Raw genomic sequence first — 24,052 nt, 5'->3', positions numbered from 1 at the left:
TTGGAACTCACAATATGGAGAGACTGGTGAGATGGATCATGAAATCTTACAATATGTCAAGACCATAGTTAGCTGTACAACCATATGTACTGTATGTCAGTAGGCAAAACCATAACAATGAAAAGCAAATGTCTATCAGGCCACACACTCATAGCTGACATTAAACTGAAACTGATGTGCACATCTGCAGTCTAACAGACATTAAACAACATCCCATCAACATGTGAGATCGACATATCAGAATATGACAATGAAAGTATATCACCAGACATTGCAGCTCTCATTTAAAACACGATTCTAGATGAAATGGTGCAATCATTATTATGTAGCACAATTGTAATTAACAGATTTGCTGCTAGTGGATGGCTCCTCTTGCATACAACACCTTCTCTTTGTCCCATTATCTATATTTATGGAAATTTTCAATACCAAAACATGTCAGGGACAGTATCCATCACACAATATCAGCAGCTTACTCAAGACAGTGCCATGGCATGCAAAGCAAAGCTTATCATCAGAAATGATGACATGACTTGAACAGTTGTTTATTGGCCAGCATCAAGCATGACAAGCACACTCCTTACACTCGAAGTGAAGCATGCCCTAACACTGCCTCATGCAACATTCACATAACTATACTTTGCAAACAATACTGGAAAATGACAAAATAACAGTAGTATTGGCACCTACACTTTTTAATATTGATGTATGCCTTATTTAAAGTGTCCATCTGACTGTCTGTCTATCAGTATTTCCATGTTTTTTCTTTGCATGTGTGCCTTGGACAGTTATTTCTGTATGTGAAGGTCAGATGTATTCCATGTGTCTGGGCATGTAATAAGTCATATGAACAGCAACAAATTAACATTGTTATAATAAAGACAGAGTAAGATGACAATACCATGGAAAATATAAAAACAGCTCAGCCAGGCATCATCACAATAGTAATAATGTACAATCCTAAACACAGTAACAGTCTGTGACACATGAGAATCCAGTATTTGTTGTAAGAATAGTATTGTCTGTCTACAAATGCATGCATCTAACATACATTTATTAGAAATCACTACACTGCAAAATGCAAACATTCTGATGCTGCTTGATGATTATGAAATGGTGCAAAGAAATGCCTGTGTTCACAAATATCTCTAAAAACAGGATGCAAGTATGTTTTAACAAAACCATAATAGGTGTCATAGGCAGATGCAATACTCATGTTGAACTGAAGGGCAAGCCACACAGTCTGCCAACAGCAACGTGAGCACTGGCACAACCTACACCTATTCAGTGTTGGAATAGGTAGACTATGCACAAACCACAGATATAAATGTGCCAACACATGCATTGTAGACACCAGGCAAAGCATTATAAACTTGGATGTGAAGCATTGACATCAAAATAGCTGTGAGAGTTACACACAATTGGCTGTCATTTAGGCTGTGGGCTACATTTCAAAACCTATCTTTAGAAAACATGACGATGCTAAATAATTTGTAAACATATTTTTAGTTAAATCAGACTTGCAAGCACAGGTATTGTGTGAGTATTACACTTACTGATGCATGATGAGTATTCCTGCATTATAAGTAATATATATGGTAATGTCAGAAATACGAGCTTGTGACTGGAATCATATATATTTTATTTACAAAAACAAAGTAATCAACACACCTCTTTCCCTCCACTGCTCTTACAGCCTGTGCATCTGTTCAGAGCACAGGGCACAGTTCCGAATGCTGTCCTCATCACTTGCAAAAAAAAAATAACAAGTATGAATAATGTAGTTCTCAAATAACAGTGATATATATTGCTCACATCCGGTTCTCAAAATGTTTATCTTAAAAAAAAAAATCACAGAATACACTATACACATTTTATAATATTACATACACATTCCTTTACAGTGTGTAACAGAACTGAACACAGACTGGAAGACCTGAGATTCAAACCCACAGCTGAAAGCTATGCCAGTAAGCTAACCTTGGCACCTACCTGCCTAGGTATTCCATCCTGCCTGAGAGTGTATGGTAGGAATGCAGTGAAAAGACTTTGGAATTATGAATATGCAGGGATGGAGGGACTTTACAAAAAGGACAATGTGCTATACAGTTACAAAAATAAGTTGCAAGCATGAATGCATGTCTGCACAGTGGTCACAACTGAAAATTCCAAAAGGAAACTTTCTTTGTCACGGTCCTAATAAAAAAACTACACAGATACCCACAAACTTTTGACGACATTTATTGTAATGAAATGGAATAAGAAACATAAAAACTTTATTGAACCACACAAAATCAGCTCATTGCAACAAATAAGATAACCAAACATAAGGGCAGCGTACCCGCTTACCCTTGGATATGCAGCGTCCCCCACTTGCTCACTTATCATTGTACTCATAAATGTAGCATCCCTGCTCACCTTAATATCACCAATTCCATCCTTCCATTCCAAGTCATCCACCATCAAATCACCACCTCAAATTCCAATTATACTACTGAGGGGGAACAGAAGAGGGTCAAGCTTGACCCTCTTCTCCATCCATCAAACCCAACCAAAGCGAGTCGGGCTGGGAGGGCAACAATACCACACCAAAATGTGCTTAGTCATACTGGTTTTCCCTTCAAAACCCCTAAGTTCCACCCCTTAGCCTTATCTTACTTCCTGCCTCAGCTCCCAACTTAATTAACCCTTTCCTAGCCACTACCTACCCACCCAAAACCTAAAATTACTTATCTCCCTACATCTCAGCTCCCCCTCACCCACCCACACTAAGGCCATCTCGTGACAAATTCGTCTGTTCCAAATTTCACTTGTCATGGTCCAAAGAAAAAGCTATACAGGCATCCACAGAATTTTGATGACCTTTATTGTAATGAAATGGAATAATAAACATAAAAACGTTATTGAAGCACACAAAATCAACTCATTGCAACAAATAAGATTGTCCCCCACTTGCTCACTTATCATTGTAATCATAAAGGCAGCATTCCCGCTCACCTTAATATCACCAATTCCATCTTTCCATTCTAAGTCATCCACCATCAAATCACCACCTCAAATTCCAATTATCCTGTTGAGTGGGAACAGAATAGGGTCAAGCCTGACCCTCTTCTCCACCCACCATCCCTAAAAGTGCTGTTCCCCCTCAAACAATACCCCTTTTCAGTAAATGCTCCACCATCAAAGCCTTGTTAAGATTAAATAAATCAAGCACAAATTCATTGAGATGAACTCCATCTGACCTATACCATACCAGATCCCTGCTCTCAAACTTCACATGCCGTATAGTATGCGCCCCAATTTTGTTCAAATATTTAGCCAATGTAAAATTGACATACTTATGAGCCCTCTCCACTGCCACAAAATTCTGTGCTTCCCTCCACACTAATCTGGGGATGATCTCAGACCAAACCAAAACCACTGACGGATACATCCTTCTGAATGCTAACACATCCTCACAAGTGTGATAAACCAACTGCCTTTTCAGAATTCTGCCTAAATCATTCCCCCCCCTAAATGGATCAACAAAATCTGTGGCAACCCCCAGTGACTCTGTAACCCAGTGAATTCCTGCCATAACCTGCTCCACATTAACCCTCTATCCCCATGCCAGATGACCTGCAATCCAAAACGGTTCAGACCCAAATTGATTCCTTTGCATCTAACTGTCACATGCCTAGCTGCCCAGTATACAAAAGATGATGATCCTTCTGTTACCTAAAAAAAAAAATTTTTAAAACAAAGCCTCTCACAAAACTACTTAATATAAGTCAAAAAGGCATTGGAAGACCACCTTCCCACCATCTTGATAACTTCTATTGAACTTCCTTCCTTCGCTAAATCCGATGCCCTGCCCATCCTGAAAGAATGAGAAGAAAACTTATCCCCTTCTAAACCCACACTATAGAGAGCCCTTCTCATAATCAAGTTCAATTGCTCACCTGTCAAGCCTTTACCACCTACTGACATAAAAAGTAACCCTTGACATCTACCCCTTTGAACCACCCGCAATCTCTTACCCCACACTGCAGGACATCTCAAACTTGTCTCAACCTTCTCCAAAACTATTCCGGACCCAAGGCCTTCCTGATCCATCTTCGAGGACCACAACCTAATATGCACTGCCCTATGCCATATCAGCACATCCTCCCATACCAACGAGCTCAACAGCTCAGACACACAAAATGCCCTGCAATGCATCCACACACTAACCGTGCACCACACAACATACTCCTCTGGAGATCCACACACTTTACCTAAACCCCTTAGCAACAATCTTAAAATCCTCTTCATCACTGGCCATATCCTATCTACACCCTCACCTTCAACTCTGCCTTAACCTTTCAATACTCGACTCACCAGCCATGACCTAGTCCAATCCCATAATCTGACTAATCGAGTAAAAGCAGCAATAGCTGCCAATGCCACCATAACTGTTTGCACTGCCTTACCCTGTTCCCTCAGCATGGCTAAATAACACAACAACAATACCTCTGACCACTCACACTCTTCATCTAGTAACTGCCTCAAAAACTTGTCAAAAATCACATAATGCCCTACTGTAGGCTCTTCTGGTCGATACCGCCCATGACTGTTGCACCAACCTGCCAATTATTAGACCAATCTGCTAAATGTCCTATGGAACAACTGACGGATGCAATGCTGCTGTTGGGGCCACCTGCCAAATCCTGCAAAACTGAAAATGAGACAAGCTCTCAGCTATCTCATTCTTAACCCCAGGCACGTGCAATCCTGTAAAGGAAAAGTTAATCATTAACCTTTGTAATACCAGTTTCCTAAGAACAAATAATAACTGAGGGGATTTAGCCATCTTAACCTATAACACCCTCACAACTGCAGTATTATCTGAATGGAAAACCACCCTCCTTCCTTTCAAATGATCCTGCCATACTAAAGAAGCCACCCAAATTGGCATCAACTCCAAAAAGGCAACATCCCATTTCCACTCTTCTGACCAATACTCTGGCCATGGGAAAGAAAACCATTGGCCTGCAAAGTAAGTTCCCATCCCCAGCCCCCCAGCTGTATCAGTAAACAATGCAGTTCTCCTTGCTCTACCCAATCCAACTGCCAGAATGAAATCCCATAAAACTGTTGTAAAAATTTCATCCACAATTCTAAGTCCTCTCACACTAGCTTACTGACCCATAGTCTGTGGTGCTTACTCTTCCCTCCTTTCAAAAGAAATGCCACAGACCAGCAAAAAGTTCACCCTGGATGCACCGCCATGCAGGGAAAATTCATCAAGTCCAACAATTCCATAACCTCCATCACCTGAACCTTAGGTTTGGCCTTCATCCAGCAGATTTTCTCCTGCAGCCAAGCCACCTTGTCCTGTGGTAAACAAAAGAAACCTTGTCCTGCATCTACTGTCAAGCCCAGAAAGTCCAACACCTTTGCAAAGCCTTCCTACTTATGCTTAGCCAGTGGTACTCCCAACGTCTCACACATCCCCACAAAATCTTGCATAGCTAACTGTGCCACATCTCTACTGTCCCCCACCAACAGGAAATCATCTAAATAATGAACTGCTTGCTGACCCTCCACCTTCCACTGCCATATCCAATGGAGTGCTGAACTAAACTTCTCAAAAGTAGAACATACCACTGCACAACCCATAGGCATGGCAGTGACAAAATAGAGGTTATCCCCCACCACCATGCCCAATAAAGCCAATCCTCCTTTCACACCAGCAGTAAATGAAAAGTCGACTCTATATCCACTTTAACTAGCCAGGGATCCTCAAAACTCCTGATAATTCAAGCTGCATCATCCAAAGATGAATACGTTACCTTAACCTCTTCACTGGGGATGAAGTCATTCACTGACTTGCCAACAGGGTATGACAAATGATGAATTAAACAAAATTCACCCTGCTTTTTCTTAGGAACCAAGCCTAACAATGACACTTTAAATTTAGTGAAAGGAGGACAACGAAATGGGCCCAACAATCTCCCTGCCTGACACTCCTTGTTGATCAGCTCTTAAAAAATCTCCTCCCTCCCCCTCACAGACTTTAAATTTTTTCCCACCAAAGTGGACTTAATCGGAGAACACCTTGAAAAACCCACAATTAATTCCCCAGCTACTACTGGCTACGGATAGTGCTCCAGTAACTCCTTCAAAACCTGAACCTTAATAGGTGAATGGGTCCCCTGATTGCACCCTACCTCCATGAAAAGACCCCCCTTTGGCCCCAAAACTTAGCCTGGCTGCATCCCCCCTAGCAATGCTAAGCAAGAATTAGCCCAACCTCTTGGGCCTAGAAAATAAGATGCCTGGCCAAAAAAATGATCCCCAACCCACTGTGCAACTGCATGGGGACTCATACACTTAGAGCAAATATGGGAAAATCCACAACCTACCCATAAACACTTCCCTGCATTAAAAACCCAACATATCCCTGCACCTTCCAAAGATGGTTGTGACAATCTACTATCCCATCCCCCAGTGTCCATTATGGTAGAGAGCCAAATATCCGGATGTCTGACCTCCCAATACATGAATTTGTCCACCGCCTTTCACTTACAAAACTGCTCATCATACCTTAACAATGCATAACCAGGCCTTAACCTCTGTGCTTTCCTTATAGTAAAAAAATAGGCCAAAAGAGGAAGGCCAAGTGAAGTGTCCCTTTCCAAGCACACTGCCATGTAGTATATAAAACCTAAAAACCCAATTATCCTATGACCTAGGCTGGAACCTACCTACCCTTTTGCACCCAATGGCAGCCAACGCCACCAAAAGGTCCTTCCCATTAGCCGTCTCCACCTCCATCAAACACTGAACCACATCAGCATCAATCAATTCAAAAACATCAATGAATTCCCCTTTCCAGATCTTCTCCTTCACTAACTGAGATATGTGAGAGGTCAATAAAATTGATGCCCCATCCTACCATGGTGCCTGTGTTGCCAACCAATCCCCCGGCAGCAACCCAAAGTCAGACCCTACCTCATGTAAGTCAGGTCGCAACTCCTGATCTAAGAATGATGGAGTATTAGCAAAAACTCTCTCACAGTCGGCTAAAGCCTCCAGACCCCTACCCACTAGCTCACCTTGGACCCCCCACTGCCCCCAGACTCACTCCCTGTAGCTGCTCCTACCTCCTCACTCCCCCAAGACCTGATAAATTATTACCTGCAGATGTTGAAGGGGTTGCCACTGGCATCATCAACTATGATGTAATATCTGCCATGGCCGTCCATCTGGCTCTCTTCACTCTCAGTGTCAGAGCTGTAGTCCCAGTCTGCCACTTTCCTCAAGTGTTCAGACCCTGCGTACTCGTTGATGGAACTTCAGTAGGAATCTTCTTGAATAGGTCTTTAGCTTGCACCACAAAACTGGCCCATCTCTGCCTCAGTGGTTCTGTCATGATCTCTTCACACCTAAAGAAAAGAAACAAAATGTTAGAACAGGCCATAAATAAATTCCGATAACAGCTAACCCTATCCACAGCACAAATGCAAAATAGTAATTGCAAACTGATCCCTGTACCTATTATACCTTTCTCCTGTCCACCTATATTCTACAGTAACTGGCCCTGGAAAGGCTTGAATCCTGGACTCAGTTTACACTATCATCAGAAACCATACCTCTACAACATCACTTACAAAACACTGCTGTACTGTAACCAAGAAAGTTGTTTCAAAGCTATCCAGCCACTTACCTGAAATATAAAATTAAGGAAACAGAAAGCAATGCTACAAAATATTTTTTTTCTTTTTTTTTTCTCTTCCTTCTTACTTTGAAGACTCCCCTGTGAGCCAAACAAACCCACCACTTCAGCAAATGACACTTGCAAGTCTAACCGCCCTTGCAGGTCCTGAACCCAGGACCCCATCCACCATAGTCGCAGCACTTAACCACTAAGTACATGTACAGCAAACTAATTGCTGTCATTATGTTATTAGTAGTTACTGATTTTTTTTTTTTATATAAAGCCAGAATGAACTCACCTAAAGGAGTCCCTTTCACTTCAAGAAGTCCCTCTCGATCACCTCTGGGTATTCTTGAGTATCAAACCTTTAACCGTGATGGATAACACAAGAACACAGCCACTCAAATTGCATCCTAACTCCAAATATGTGAGATTAATCTCACTCCTAAACAACTGCGCACCAGACATACATGCATGCCTTCATGACCAGCCCAAATTAAGCCTGCCACAAACACCGATGAGAGAAACAGCCGGAAAGGCATACAACCTCCCCTCCACCAATTCCAAGGCAGAAACACACACACAAGCAAGGAAACAATATTGAAAAGCCACCTAGCTGTAGTGTTAACTTAATCAGCATCATATATATTTTTTTCAGCAGCTGCAGTCCGCACATGCACTGAAGCCATCAATGGCCCTGTAAAAGCCCACGAAACACCACTACCACCAGGGAGTTCTTGGAACCACCAAAACTGCAGAAAATAAACCAAACCAATTCTACTGCACTCTGTAATCCAAACGACAACCCCAAGGCAGTTCTTAAGCCCCCAAAACAGCTATGATTCCAAACAAAGGCACAGATAACTGCAATAGCAATGATTATTAACCAGAAAAGGCTTCCTGCGATCATGAACAATTCTGTAATTCAATAATAGATAGATTTGAACCAAATATTAGCAGAAGAAGTGGCTACCACATTATTTGATGAAACCAACGCCCCAGAGAGATAAACAAAAAAAAAGTCATATCCCAATGTATATACCTGCATAGGAGTACTGCTTATCTTCCGATGTATGCAAACACCCAAGGCCTACCTAACCTAAAAAATCCTCCTGGATGTGATCCTGCTGCAACAACAAGACCACACCAAAATGTGCTTACTCACACTGGTTTCCCCTTCAAAGTCCTATCCCTTAGCCTTATCTCACTTCCTCCCTCAGCTCCCAACTTAATTAATCCTTTTCTAGCCACTACGTACCCACCCAAAACCTTAAATTACCTATCTACCTACATCCCAGCAACCCCACCCCATCCACACTAAGGCCGTCCCATGACAAATTCAACTGTTCCAAACTTCACTTCCTCAAAGAGTGGAACACTGTCATATAACACATAACTCCTGTTAACAGACAACTACAATGTGCTGTATATCATAGACACAGTAATGTATTTTATGTGGGAGGACATAAAAAATGTACAGATATTCATTGCCAAAGTGCACATCATAAATCAAGTACGTATGTAATAGCATTGTATTGTATATTAAAACTAACCCCCCCCCAGCAGTAACCTCAAATTTTTCTGAATAGTAGCAATGTTATGGGAAGGTTTTAATGACATTAATGAGTAGGGTTAGGGTTGGGGGAAAGGACAATATTAGGGTTAGGGTTAGCACCCACTACTAAAGAGGGCTGCCCCCTTCTTTCAACCCTAACCCTACAACTTAACACCATGTGACACTGCCACTACACAAGACAGACTCAAACACACAAACATTCACAAACACTCATACTACACTACATTTATCCCCTAACCTAACCCTTAACCTAAAGTACACAAACTCGCACACAAACATACAGCACCCATCCTTCACTCACCTCTGATCCTAACCCTAAATCACATACATGGTCTCAGCCCCCCAACCCCACTTACCTGTAATGACATTCAATATCTATCATCGACATATTCATCGTCTGGCCATCAGTACCATCAGTCTATCCACTGTTTGGCCATCCATACCATCAATATATTCACTATTTGGCTTTCATTGCTGTCAAAATTAAGTCACGCTTAAGTTAGTTGAAAAAACTTATCACAAGAGAATACTTTTCTTTGTTTTCCAACGCTTTCAAGTATGTTCCCACTAAAACTCCTGACTTAGCTGACAGTATGATTGATTTACATATGTATACTAGAAAATTAAATTTAACCTATGGAAAGATTTGGTTCTAACATGATACAGAACCAAAACGTTCCAAGAAAAAAACAGCATTTTTAATTCCCTGCTCCATCCTTTAGTGGATGTGTATGAGAAAACAGTAACTGAAGATATTTACAATCTGTGGGCACATAAAACACTTTTTCTACAAATCTGAATAAAGAAGAATATCCTCTTATGTGTAAACTAAGGGAAGACAAGAATATGTGTATCATGACTCCTGACAAAGGAGGTGGAATAGTGTTGTTCAGCCTTATGGACTACTCAAGTATCATGCAAAATTTTTTATTTAATGAGTAAAACTATGCCCAGGTTTCTAAAAACTAAATAAATATAGCCTATGGATGTATAGATTCATATTTAGAGGAGTATCTATTAGACCAGCATGTAAATTCAGATGTACATCATTTCTTGGTAAACACACATAGGTTCATAGTTTCATAGGTAGGTACTAGGCTATCGGCCCAAAGGCCAAAGTAAGCCTAGCCAGCAAGGTTCCCTGGCTTACATCACCCAAGAAAGTTAATTTCCAGTGCCCCTACCGAGCAGAGCCACAGAAGTGATCCCCGGGATGTATTTCCTATTTCCCATCCACTCATCAAGATTTTTCTTGAAGAGTGCTAATGAGGAACTTTGCTTGACATAGATGGGTAGCTTGTTCCAGAGTATAGGAAGTCTCTGGGACAGGATTCTACCCCTCCAGCATGTCCTGTTTATTGTGGCGACAAGTAGCTTGGAGGGATTGGAATTACTTTAGGTGTAACATGTCCAACAGCTTTGGGTTTAACATAGCTTTATATGTTAGGCAGAGATCTCCTCAGAGTAGGTGATGTGCTACAGAATAAAGCTGGAGTTTTTTGAGATGGTCAGTGTAGGGCATTTGTTTGAGATCAGTTATCCTCTTTGTGAGGTACTTTTGTGGCCTTTCCAGCTGCGGCAGATGTCTTGTGAGGTACATTCCAAAAGGGGTGTTGTACTCTATAACGGGCCTAATAAGCACTGAATAGAGGGGAACAATGACCTCTTTTTCCTGGATGCGTACCCTTTTGTGATGAGGTATGCCACATAGAAGGATTTCCTGACTACTGTGGCGATGTGATTATCAAAGGAGAGACTACCGTCCACCTGCATCCCAAGGTCTCTTATCACACATTCAGCATTAAGTAGACTGTTTATGTGGTAGTTCATGGGTACAGAGTTTTTACCAAAGGGGATGACAATGCACTTTTTGGCACTGAGCTTGAGGCCATGCCTCTAACACCAGGCATCTGTCTCAGTGAATACTGTGTGAATTGTATTCATAGGTAAATTCTAAAAAAACATCCCATTGTTCCCACTATATTCGGTATCCACAAGATACAGAAAAGTATTACAGAACCACCATGTAGGCCTAGAGTGGCAGCTGGAGGGTCAAAAACACAGAGTATATATATATATATATATATATATATATATATATATATATATATATATATATATATATATTTGGTCACAAGATCTAATGTTTCTGACAATAGATGCTAAAGATCTATTCTCCTGTATCCCTAAAGACGAAGGACTAGAAATGTTTGAATAGACTTTGTCAGCCTGTTCAGACTTACCACATGACCAAATTTATATAATTAGCAAACATATGGCATTAATATTAGAATATAATTTCATCTATTTTGATGGCCAGTATTTCCAACAACTTAAAGGAGTGGCCATGGGTGCAGCATGTGCACCAATATATGCCAACATAGTACTACTTGGATGGGAATCCAGATATGTTTATCAAAGTGAATATTACAAGTATATCAAGTTGTGCATTCAATATTTGGATGACATTTTTATTTTATGGCAAGGTAACACAGAAATTATATCTGTATTTATAGAATATTTGAACAGTACTGCATCTTTTTTAGAATTTACCTATGAATGCAATTCACACAGTATTCATTATTTAGATATTACTATTTCTCATACAAATAATGGATTCAAATCCAATATTTACAGGAAAAATACCTTCTGTAATGCCTGCCTCCATTTATACAGCTGCCATCCCATTACACAAAAGAAAAGTTTGGTTAAAGGGCAGGCCATCAGAATAGCTCGTATGACGTTCCTATATAGTGATGCTGAAAAGGAATTTAGTCAGTTAACAAAAATGTTCTTGGAGAGGGAATACCCACAAAAATTAGTGGAAGATATTTTGGAGGGGGTACTTAAAGAATGGGGAAGAATATATAAAGCCTTTATTAGGTAAAAGTCCTGGAGGTCTGCAAGATCAATATACAGACAATAATCCATCTAACAATTTTGAAAAACCCTGCATTATTCAGTACAGTCCAAGTTCCTAAGATGTAAAGGAAATTAAATTAAAGAACTGGAACATATTTAGAATCAATTGAGATGCAAACAGAGTTGTGGTGGATATACCTATTTTTATTAACAAAGTTGGCAGAAATATGAAACTATTAATGGAGAACAAAATAGATAACAACAAATGTCCAGGTGAAGGAACTAAACCCTGTGGTAGATGTTCCCAATGTTCATACATCACTAAATGTAGTAACATAACATTAGGTAACAACATGGTGAGTAAAGTAAAGTTTATGAAAGGCAACTGTTATACAGAAAGGGTTGTATACCTTGATTATGATAAGACATGCAAAGGACTCTATGTGCACAAGACAGAATGAGCCCTCAAAAATAGAATGTATTAACATAATAATGACATAAAAAAAAAGAAACAAATGCCCTTCATAGATGCTCTAAAACATGGCATGGTTTTTTGCACTTTAAATTTTGGATTTTAGAAATTATACATATGGAACCAAGAGAGGGGACTGGAAGAATTTACTGAGTAAAAAATAACTGCCAGCAAGGTTTCCTCCAGGTCTTAATGATTTTATTTCTTTAAATTCAGTACTAAAAGAGAGGGCAGATAAATTATAAATAATGGTCGTCATGCTTTGTTCATGATGGCATGTTCTTTAAAATCAAGTATTTTTTAGTGAGTTTGGTATTTGTAAATTTGCATTGTTTATTTTTTAAAAAGTTTATTTTTAAAAATTAAATTTTTATACAATATAGTTACTGACAACGTGATTTTAGGAAACAAATTGATTGGGCTACAGTTAGCCAATGTTATGATTTTTCAGGTTATTTAAATGGTATTTTTTGTATTGTTACTTATTCTGATGAAGTCTCCTGTCAGAGAGATGAAAGTGCATAATGTTATTTTGTCCATTAGAGAAAGAGTCATTTTACAACTTTGGTGCATTTTTTTATTATTTTTATTGGTTTTTATTTGTACTTTATACACCTTTTTGGTTGCTTGGTGCATTTTGGTGTAACTGGCTGTTAAGGACTCTTTGGAAAAATTTGATGCATCACCTATTCATCTTTCTGGACAGGAGGTAGAGATTTCCTAGGTAAAAAAAATGTGGCTTTGCTCAAAGGGGAAATCATGAAGCTAATCGAACTTCTGACTCCAATGTCATCTCATTTGAACATTTCCAGTACTCCTAGCATTACAGGGTGTAATGCTATTAAATGTGGTCAACATAATTCCACCAAACTGCAAGGAAAAGCAAGTTGACCTGGGGGAGTGCCTGATGACATCATTGTGGAGGTGGAGATATAAGGAACCATGAGTTGACAAGGTGGAAGGCGTGTTGACACCATCGTGGAGGCAGAGATACACCATGGTGGTTTTTCACAAGGCAGTGAAGACGCTAACCCTGGAACAAGTAATTTTGCAACTGCAGACGACCAGCTTTTGGACTTTGACTCATTCAATAAACAATGTCCTATACAATTAAATTGTTTTAACAGCAAACCTTTTCCTCATGGTGAAATTGGTGCCTCAAACCAGCTTGTATACAACAGCAGGACGTTAGTTCCAGAGCTGATAATCGAGACAACAAGTCAAATTTTGAATCTTTAAAACAAAAAACTTTCAGCTTTCTAGAACACAGCATTTTGAATATAAGATACAGTGAGAGTAAGAGAACAAATGACTTTAATTCTTTAAAGGACATGATTTTCACTTTTGAAAAACAATTGTTTAAATTCAAAAGTATACAAATAGAAACTGCATACTTGCAAGAGTGTTTCAATTTAAAGGTCATACCTCAAGGTTTATGTATTTTTAAGTTTCCTTTTGGTTTATTGTTTGAAGACAATGTAATATGTGATTTTACGTGTATGTTTGATAGATGGGGTTTAGAACATTTGAATAAGACTTTATTTTATAATGAACAAATGAAGGAGAAATTAAGTAAAGAGTTGGACAGATTGAACAATAAAATATTACAAGATTTATTTCCCCAGTAAGAGGATTTATATGAAAAAGTTATTTTTAAAGTAGAAAGAAGGTGCAATGCCATATTTTTAAAAAAGAAAAGAAAGTTAGAAAGGGACATTAAACATTACCAGACCAACACAGCATATCCTACAAAATGTTTAGAAAGGAATAAACATTCTCCCCATGAGTCACATAGAATTAACTATGATATTATAGCAGACTTAAGTGAGGATGTTATTTATGATGTACACAATAGGCAAGGCATTAAATTCTCTCAAAAGGATTTTCCTACTCTCCATTGCTCAGAAAGGTTAGCAAACAGGAATAGAAATCATCTTGTAAAAGATTTTTGGGAGTTTCTGAGACAACTGAAACAAGATATTTGGTCACAAGATCTAATATTTCTGACAACAGATGTTAAAGATCTATTCTCCTGTATCCCTAAAGATGAAGGACTAGAAATGTTTGAAGAGACTTTGTCAGCTTGTTCAGGCTTCCCACACAACCAAATTTACACAATTAGGAAACTTATGGCATTAATATTAGAAAATAATTTCATCTATTCCGATGGACAGTATTTCCAACAACTTAAAGAAGTGGCTATGGATGCAGCATGCACACCAGTATATGCCAATATAGTACTACTTGGATGGGAATCCAAATATGTTTTTTCAAACTAAATATTACGAGCATATCAAGTTGTGCATTTGATAGTTGGATGACATCTTTATTTTATGGCAAGGTAACACAGAAATTATACCTGTATTTATAGAATACTTGAATAGTACTACTTTTTTAGAATTTACCTATGAATACAATTCATACAGTATTCACTATTTAGATATTACTATTTCTCATACAAATAATGGATTCAAATCCAATATTTACAGGAAAAATACCTTCTGTAATGCCTGCCTTCATTTTACCAGCTGCCATCCCATTACACAAAAGAAAAGTTTGATTAAAGGACAGGCTATCAGAATAACTCGTATGACGTTCCTATATAGTGATGTTGAAAGGAATTTAGAGAATACTCAAGAAAACTAGTTGAAGATATTTTGGAGGGGGCACTTAAAGAATGGGAAAAAAGATATAAGCCTTTACTAGGTATAAGTCTGCAAGGTCAATATACAGGCAAAAATCTGTCTAACAATTTTGAAAAAGCCTGTATTATTCATTACAGTCCAAGTTCCAAAGATTTAAAGGAAATTATATTAAAGAACTGAAACATATTTAGAATCCCTAGAGATGTAAACAGAGTTTTGGGGGATAAATCTATTTTTATTAACAAAGTGGGCAGAAATATAAAACTATTAATGGAGAACAAAATAGGTAACAACACATTTTCAGGTGAAGGAATTAAACCCTGTGGTAGATGTTCCCAATGTTCATACATCACTAAATGTAGTAACACAACATTGGGTAACACCATGGTGAGTAAAGTAAAGTTTATGAAAGGCAACTGTTATACAGAAAGGGTTGTATACCTTGCTTACTGTAAGACATGCAAATGATTCTATGTGGGCAAGACAGAACGAGCCGTCCAAAATAAAATCTATGAACATAATAATGACATAAAAAATAAAAAAGAAACACATGCCCTTTATAGACACTCTAAAACATGCCATGGCTTTACACTTTAAATTTGGCATTTTAGAAATTATACATATGGAACCAAGAGGGGGTGACTGGAAGAATTTACTGAGAAAAAAAAACTGCAATGGCAGCTAAGATTAGCAGCAAGCTTTCCCCCAGGTCTTAATGATTTCATTTCTTTAAAGGCAATATTAAAAGAGAGGGTGGATAAATTATAAATAATGGTTGTCATGCTTTCTTCATGTTGGCATGTTCTTTAAAATCAAGTATTTTTAGTGAGTCTGGTATTTGTGAATTTGCATTCAGTTTATTTTTTAAAAAGTTTATTTTTAAAAATTACATTTTTACACAATATTTACTGACAACGTGATTTTAGGAAACCAATTGATTGGGCTAAAATTAACCAATGTTATGATTTTTCAGGTTATTTATGTGATTTTTTTGTATTGTTACTTATTCTGATGAAATTTCCTGTCGCAGAGATGAAACTGCTTAATGTTATTTTGTCCATTAAAGGAACAGTCTATTTGCAGCTTTGGTGCATTTTTTATTATTTTTATAAGTTCAGTAAAACTCAGAGGAACCGTCTGACCAACTAACTCCCTCCAACTGTATGGATGAGAAGGCTGTTGAGTCAATTTAATAAAGAGTGGCGCAGTTATACATGAAATTCATTTGCAAATGTTAGCATATTCCACAAAACTTTTTGACAGAAATATACCAGTCTGTTCCAAGCTTTACATGTAACACTCTATTAAAAGAGGTGATGTTGACAGAACATTATGTATTTCAGAGACATTTGTAGAAATCCTTGAAGAAATGAGGTATTCGTATGCATGCATGCTCAAAATAACCATTAATATCAATAAGCAGGTATGTAGAGCAGTATGACAATGTGTGAAAGATACGACAATAAGAATATAATGAGAACTTTTCCCTAATGGGAATTGAACCCATGCCCCACAAAGATATATGCCTCTTGACTTCTATTTTTACAGACTAAGCTAACAACCAGCACACATTCCTTCTGAACAAACTAGTACTGCATGTGTATCTCCATATTCCTGTGGATAATGGTTGAATACAGAAACATCAGACATAAATGCTGTAGGTCATGATGATCCACACATGCCAGATAGCATCAAATATTACAGCTGAAAATGTGTGTAGCCAGTCAGACATACATTCCTCTTGTGTTAAACAAATGAAACTGTAATAAGAATGTTCACATTGTTAAGAGAAATGGACCGGACAAGTTATTTCTGAGTTATTCACATATACAGAGATAAACTAGGTGATACTGTCAAAGTAATACGAATAACTAAGAAATGCATAGTCTATGCACTATAGGCATCAGTGATACATAAGCATAGTGGATGTGTGAAATAATGTTATATGTTGGAAAACAGATATAGATCTACAATTTGCAATATTATGTACATTATAAACATTACTGGAAAAAAACCCATAGGAATAGGCCATATGCTTATAAGAAGAACAGTCACCTTGTTTTCTTACTTATCCAGATAAATTAATTGTCAAAACAGCTTCATAATAGTCTTAAAAGGCATGTATCAGATATATCTGGGCACATCTATATTTCTGAATTCCATAGAATGTTTTGGTATACTTCGGATTGTGACACTTACTATATTCATCCACTGGCTATGCAGTTCAGTAACCCACCAGCATAGCTCCTCCTCATCCCTCTGATGCAGGTCATCAAAGCAGTGATGAACCTGCACTCCAGTCTACTAGATCCTAGTATGTCAGCAATGGTCCCTCAAAATCCAAATGTTGATCATTGCAAAGTTCCGTGGTCTGGCTCTTATGTGAGGCTTCACTCCAGTGTAGACCAACAGCATCTGGGTGGTTTTCTGTGTCCAGTTGGGCAACCAGACACTTAGAACACTCCTGGAAGTAGCCATCTCAATAACATTGATAATCATGGTAATGCCCAATGCAGAAAATCACAATTCAGAAAATTGCCCACTAAGGTCCCACTCAGTTTGCAGGTAGCAATGGTCATATCAGTAAATGTGTCAAAATCACTATTTAAAAGTGGCACTTATGTCATGTTATCAGATCGTTAGAAGATAATAAATGCTTGCTACATATGCTCCTGTTTAACGATCCATATTGGGTGTTTGTGTGGAGCACCTTCCTATTACTCTGAGCTATTGCTTAATGGGCCAGATTTTGAGAACTTACATGGACATGTGCAAATGGGATTCCAAAACCTTGAATTTTAATGAACCTCATTAATTATGTATGCAGTAAATGGGACATAAATGATGTACACACATAGCTGGTCTTACTTTCAGTTACACCTGACTCATAGCAAGCTGTGAATGTAATTTAACACTTGCTATCATTACTGTATTAGGAAATATTTAGCTCCTCATAGACCTGTGTTGACATTAATCCTTATCAAATGTGTTTCTGTATAGATTGATGCATTTGTGGAAGATTTGTGCATTATGAGAAATGTTTGTGACTTATGGGAGGGGAGTGGGGTTTATGTGCATGCATACAGGTGGTGACATCCACATCAACAGCATGCAGTACCTTCCCATATGTAGTTGTACCTGAGCAATACATAAAGATGGATTTATGGATTTTCTGTATATCTTGCGGGTGACTCTTTAAACTCTGGTATATGTATGGAAAGGTATAGATTCTGATATTATCTGTATGCTGCTGTGTAGTATGTATTTCTATTGTTGGCATGGATATTTATTCATTGAGGCTTTTTAAAACAAGTATTAGAACTACTGACTCGATACAAAAAGGATCCGTACTGCCTGTGGCTTTCTGAGGCTTTCTGATACTTTCTATAATTTGTTCAATTGATAATTTACAGATATCTTCTGCTAATGTAGATGGCATTCACTGCTTAGTAATAATTGTGTTGATATAAGTTCAGCATGTATAACATGTCATATGACAAATTGTTTTACACTGGTTGTCTGTTTAGGCTGCAATTACAGCTACAGACATCACACACTTCCATTGTACACATATGTGTGTGTGTAGTATTTTAATGTGGAATGCATGCAAACTATGTGGCTCCTGTGGCACAATGTTGTGTTTGGAGCTCTATTGATTTAATATCTGCTGTAAGGGGTTTGAATCCCACAGAAACCCTCTACAGATCTCACTAGTTATGTTGCTGTCCCAAGTGTCATGTATTCAGGTATTGTTTTATATCACAGTACTATATGGCACAAGGAGTATTTTCTAGAATTCTGCATTACACAGGACTGCATAGAGTTTACAGTGCAATAAGCTGTCCACATAATTATCTGCATATGTGAACCCCCACATGAATCTAACCTTGTGCATACAACTGTCTTTCAGATGTAAAACTGACCTAGGAGAGACAGTTTCTCCCATCAGGAGAATGAAATTATAATAGATGCTCTGTGACAACATGCATGGAGACTTCTTGGATGGGCAGGGAGTGCAGTATAGAGGAATGAAGTCTGGACTGACCTCACCAACATGATTAATGCTGTGAAAGGTGACACTAGATCCCATTAGGGCTGTCTGCAATGCTGTTTTGACTTGATCCTTCATGTAACCAACAGGGTATGTTGGTATGAGAGATCAAGGGATTCCACCACTGGAGGCCCACCATTGGCACCCCCTGATGAGATCACACAATTTTTTGCATCACTGCACACAATGAGTGAAGGGCACCACATACCTGGAGATGGAATAGAAGCAGATGTTACAGGCCACACATATATGTTACTTTGCATAACATTGATGCATACAGAGTAAATCACTGCATACTGCTGTTGGATGCATATTTACGTATTGTCATTTTTCTGTTGCAGCAGCAGAATTGAATCTTGCACATAGGTCTACACAGAGTGATGATTATTAACATTTGTGTAATAACATGTAGCCATGCAACTGCAGTGCAGAAATAGCAGTGCAGTCAACAGGTGCAGTGTTGTCTGCATTCATTTTCATATGCCCCTCTAGTATTGCACAACAGTAGGAAATGATAGGTGTCTCCATTCACTGTTACTGTGACCATTACCTGTTATTGCCTCAGCTTCATCTCATGCTAGTGCCATTAACTGTCCATCTGATATTTCTCTCACATTGCAAACTGAAGGTACATCCTCTGGGGGGACAAGCCATGCAGGTGCACCTACAGGCAGATCAGGTATGGTACTATAACATGTTCATAGGTTGTAGCAGTGTATAGCAGAGCTGTGTTGCATGACATTAATGTTACTATTTTTCTACAGAGGGACATCTGGCCATCAGGTGCACCGTACGTCACATGAGTATCTGAAGCATCTGTTACTTCATGTGACTATTCTATTGCACTCATACATGACTGTGTTGGCTTTGTCTTTACCTTACCATTGTAGGATCCACATTACAACCTACAAACTCACCACATCGGGAGACCATGACTGGTATGCTGTTACCTTTCTTTCATACCTGTCATTGCTGTCATTCCTGATGTTGTCCTCCATTAATACTGTGTCCTTCTACTCATTCCTAAGACAGACTACATCATCATCAAATGCACACGCAACTGGAATGTGCATGTATTACCTACTGTATGTGTTAACATCGTTGGCATGGTCCATGCTGGGAAGGATGTGATTAAGAATGCTATGCTTCCTCCTGGTAGGACTCGTCAGGTGTGTATCATATGTCATGTATGTTGGACATGTAACGTAATTGTCAGCTACCTGTTATATAGATTCCATGGCCCTTACACAGACAAGACCATATGGCAAGTCATTATTATCTGTAACATTGTAGTGAGATATATGTGTCATATGTCACTAGTGATATACAGCATGTGTTGTAGGCACATTCTCCTGACCCATGCCATCTGTCTCTTCTTTTAGCATATCAACTGCCTTTATCATCCATTAGCCAATCCACTGATCCCAATGTGAGAATCTGATGTGTGCCACTATGCATGGACCCTTGCACACAGGACACTGACATGGTGATACGTCCAGTCATTTTGACAATGAGGGGACATCAGATTGCAGACAGAATGAGGACTGTGGATAACAGCCCCATGTTGAGTCTGCTGGTGATATTGACAGTTACCCAGAGCACATTGATACTGCCCATCACAGTAGACATGGGCATGTGCCAGAGGGTGTCCACCTACGCCTACAGGCAAATGAACATTTCCAGTAACATCATGGATCTGACAGCCATACATTTGCCTTTCATTGTTAAGCTAGATGTAAACCTCATGTGCAGTAAATGAATGTCATAACAGCAGAACTGTCTCAGTGTCTTCACTGAGTAAAGGTACAGACTACCGTGAATAGTGTAGTATAACTTTAGCAATGGTGAGTTCATGGCATTGTTGGGTGCACAGAATAAAAGCATTTTATCTGTGGCACAGTCTGTTGAATCCCTGGCTATAACAGTACTACATCAATAGAAAAAATACAGTCCAGGGTAAAGTGCCTCCACCAAGCACACTTAGAAAATGAAGGAATAAACTCTATAGGCAACACCATGACAATTGGAGCCGACCGTTTAATGCATATAAAATAACAAAACAGAACAGACGGTTAAAGATAAGGCCAGTTAGTGCTTTTACATTACACTGAACACTTCATCAGACTTCTAAAAGCACTATAATCCCTTTCAGTTAAATACAAGCCATATTGATGCCAAATCAATAAAAACACTCTTCCAATTAAATAAATTGTCAATTAAAGCTGCATAGTCCAAAGCTTTAGTAAGTTCTTGCCATGAAGCTGCAAATATAACTCTTAAAGTAATAAAACTATTATAATAATGCTGTAAAATCTATAAAAATGATTAAGTACAAACAATGTAATTATATAGGTATATATATATATATATATATATATATATATATATATATATATAAACACATATATATGATGCATATAAAAAATCCTTGAACAATATATACAAACATATCTATGACTTTTACCTACATGTGTATCTCCATAAAGAACATATATAAAATATATATGGTAAAACATTATAATATTCATAATTATTTCTCACTTCATGATAAGTTCACTTTTCTAACCATGTCCTGAGCAGTACTAAATCCTGAATAGCACTATGATATCATATGAAAGCCTCTAATGAGTCAGTGGTCTATCTTTTAGGAATGGTTTCAAAGAAACCCTATCATTGAGGCCATGTATTCTATCTGCTTGTAACCTGAGTATCCAGCGGGCTTCCTGCTTCTTAGTATAATTCCTAATGTCACCCAATCTAGCTGTCTGGTTTATTAATTCTATGGCAGTGAATTTAAATTTATGTGTAGTATCTGTATGTATGTATGTATGGTCAGGCTTTAAGGGTCTCTAGACTTACTAGTAATGACACAGCTTTTCAACAAACCCTCAATAACTTAGAACATGAGTTTAGGGATAGAGGCTACCATAGTACTGAAACAGATTTACTTCATGACGACAATGTCATTGGAAAGGATACACAGGGGAGGACCTACATTAAGAGAAACACAAGTAGATTAGATTACAGTACTGATAAAATGAATCATTTAGAGAGAAAAAACAGACTAGTTCATAGGTTCATAGGTTCATAGGTTTATACTAGGCTATCTGCCCTAAGGCATTTATAAGCCTAGCCCAAATTTTTGTGGCTTACGCCACCCCTTATATGAAAAAATACTGTGCCTATTAGTTTGTTGTGCCTCTGTCCAGCAGTGACACAGAGATGATTCCCGGGGTAAACCTACGATCTCCCATCCACAGGTCTAGATTTCTCTTGAACAGAGTCAGCGAGGTGCTCTGCCTCACATGGACCGGGATTTTATTCCACAGCATAGGGAGTCTCTGAGTGATAAATATATCCCTCCAGCACGTCCTATTTATATCCGTGCTAAGGTTTAAGTCGCTTGCTCTAGTGGTTTTGGTGGATTTGGATTTTTTGAGGTGGAGCATGTCCATTAATTCTGGGTTGGACATGGCCTTGTATGTCAGGCACATGTCACCTCTGAGCAGATGGTATGCGACTGAATAGAGCTGGAGTTTCTTCAATCTGGCAGCATATGACAGATTTTGGAGTCCCTTTATCCTTTTGGTGAGGAACTTTTGGGGTCTCTCCAATTGCTGCAGATGTCGGGTGAGATACATCCCGAATGGGGCATTGTACTCGATCATTGGTCTGATAAGTGAAGAGTACAGGGGAACAATAACCTCACTAGATCTGGATGTGAATCCCTTCATGATCAGGTGGGCAATGTAGAAGGTCTTTCTAACCACTTTAGCAATGTGAGTGTCAAAAGAAAGGCCACTGTCAACCTGGGTCCCCAGGTCCCTGATAACCTCTTCTGTGCTTAGTGGATTGCCACCTATATGGTAGCTTGGGGTTACCTTGTTTTTCCCGAAGGGTATGACTATACATTTTTGGCGTTTAACTTCAGGCCATGGCTCTGGCACCAGCTATCTGTTTCCATGAGTCCCTTCTGAAGGATATCCGTGTCTGATGCACTTTCCACTATGGCGCCCAGTTTGCAGTCGCCTGCAAACTTTGTCAGCCAAAGTCCTCCTATGTTGGCCTGTACTTCTGAGAAGTAGATGCCAAACAATAGGGGCCAAGGACCGAGCCCTGTGGGACACCACTTGTGACCGGCTTGGAGTCTGACACAGCGCCAGCAACTCTAACCCTGTGGGTTCTGTCCTTAAGCCAGTTTGCAACCCATCTTGTGACATATGGGTTTACATTTAAGCTGGTAAGTTTTTCTACAATACCCGAGTGGGGTATTGTGTCGAAAGCCTTTGCAAGGTCAAGGTAGGCTGTATGGACTGCCTTTCCCTCATCAATGGCCTTGGTGACTGTTTCAAGAAGTCGACCAAGTTCAAAAGGCATGATCTTCCCTTGACAAAGCCAAACTGGGTCGGGTCCAATGTCTGCAAGTCCCCTATATCTTTGTTTATGAGCTCCATTATGATCCTCTCCATAGCTTTGCAGACTAGACTTGTTAAGCTTATGGGGCGGTAATTACCAGGGTCCGTAGAGGCACCGCCTTTGTGGAGTGGGACAACAGTTGCCGTACGCCACTCCTTGGGCACGTATCCTGTGGTAAGGCTGAGATTAAACAGCTGCCTTATGTGTGGGTTTAATTCCTCATTTAGCTCATGTAGCACACAGCCGGGGACACCATCCGGTCCCATTGATGCTGTGTTTTTAGCTTTAGAGAGAGCAGCTTTCACCTGCGCATTTGAGATGTCCGGGAGGCTACACTCGGCTGGGATAG

Source organism: Protopterus annectens, chromosome 6.part0 (genome assembly GCF_019279795.1).
Source record: "Protopterus annectens isolate FY-2018-M chromosome 6.part0, PAN1.0, whole genome shotgun sequence".
Classification (NCBI taxonomy): domain Eukaryota; kingdom Metazoa; phylum Chordata; order Ceratodontiformes; family Protopteridae; genus Protopterus; species Protopterus annectens.
Note: the sequence above shows the minus strand (reverse complement) of the source record.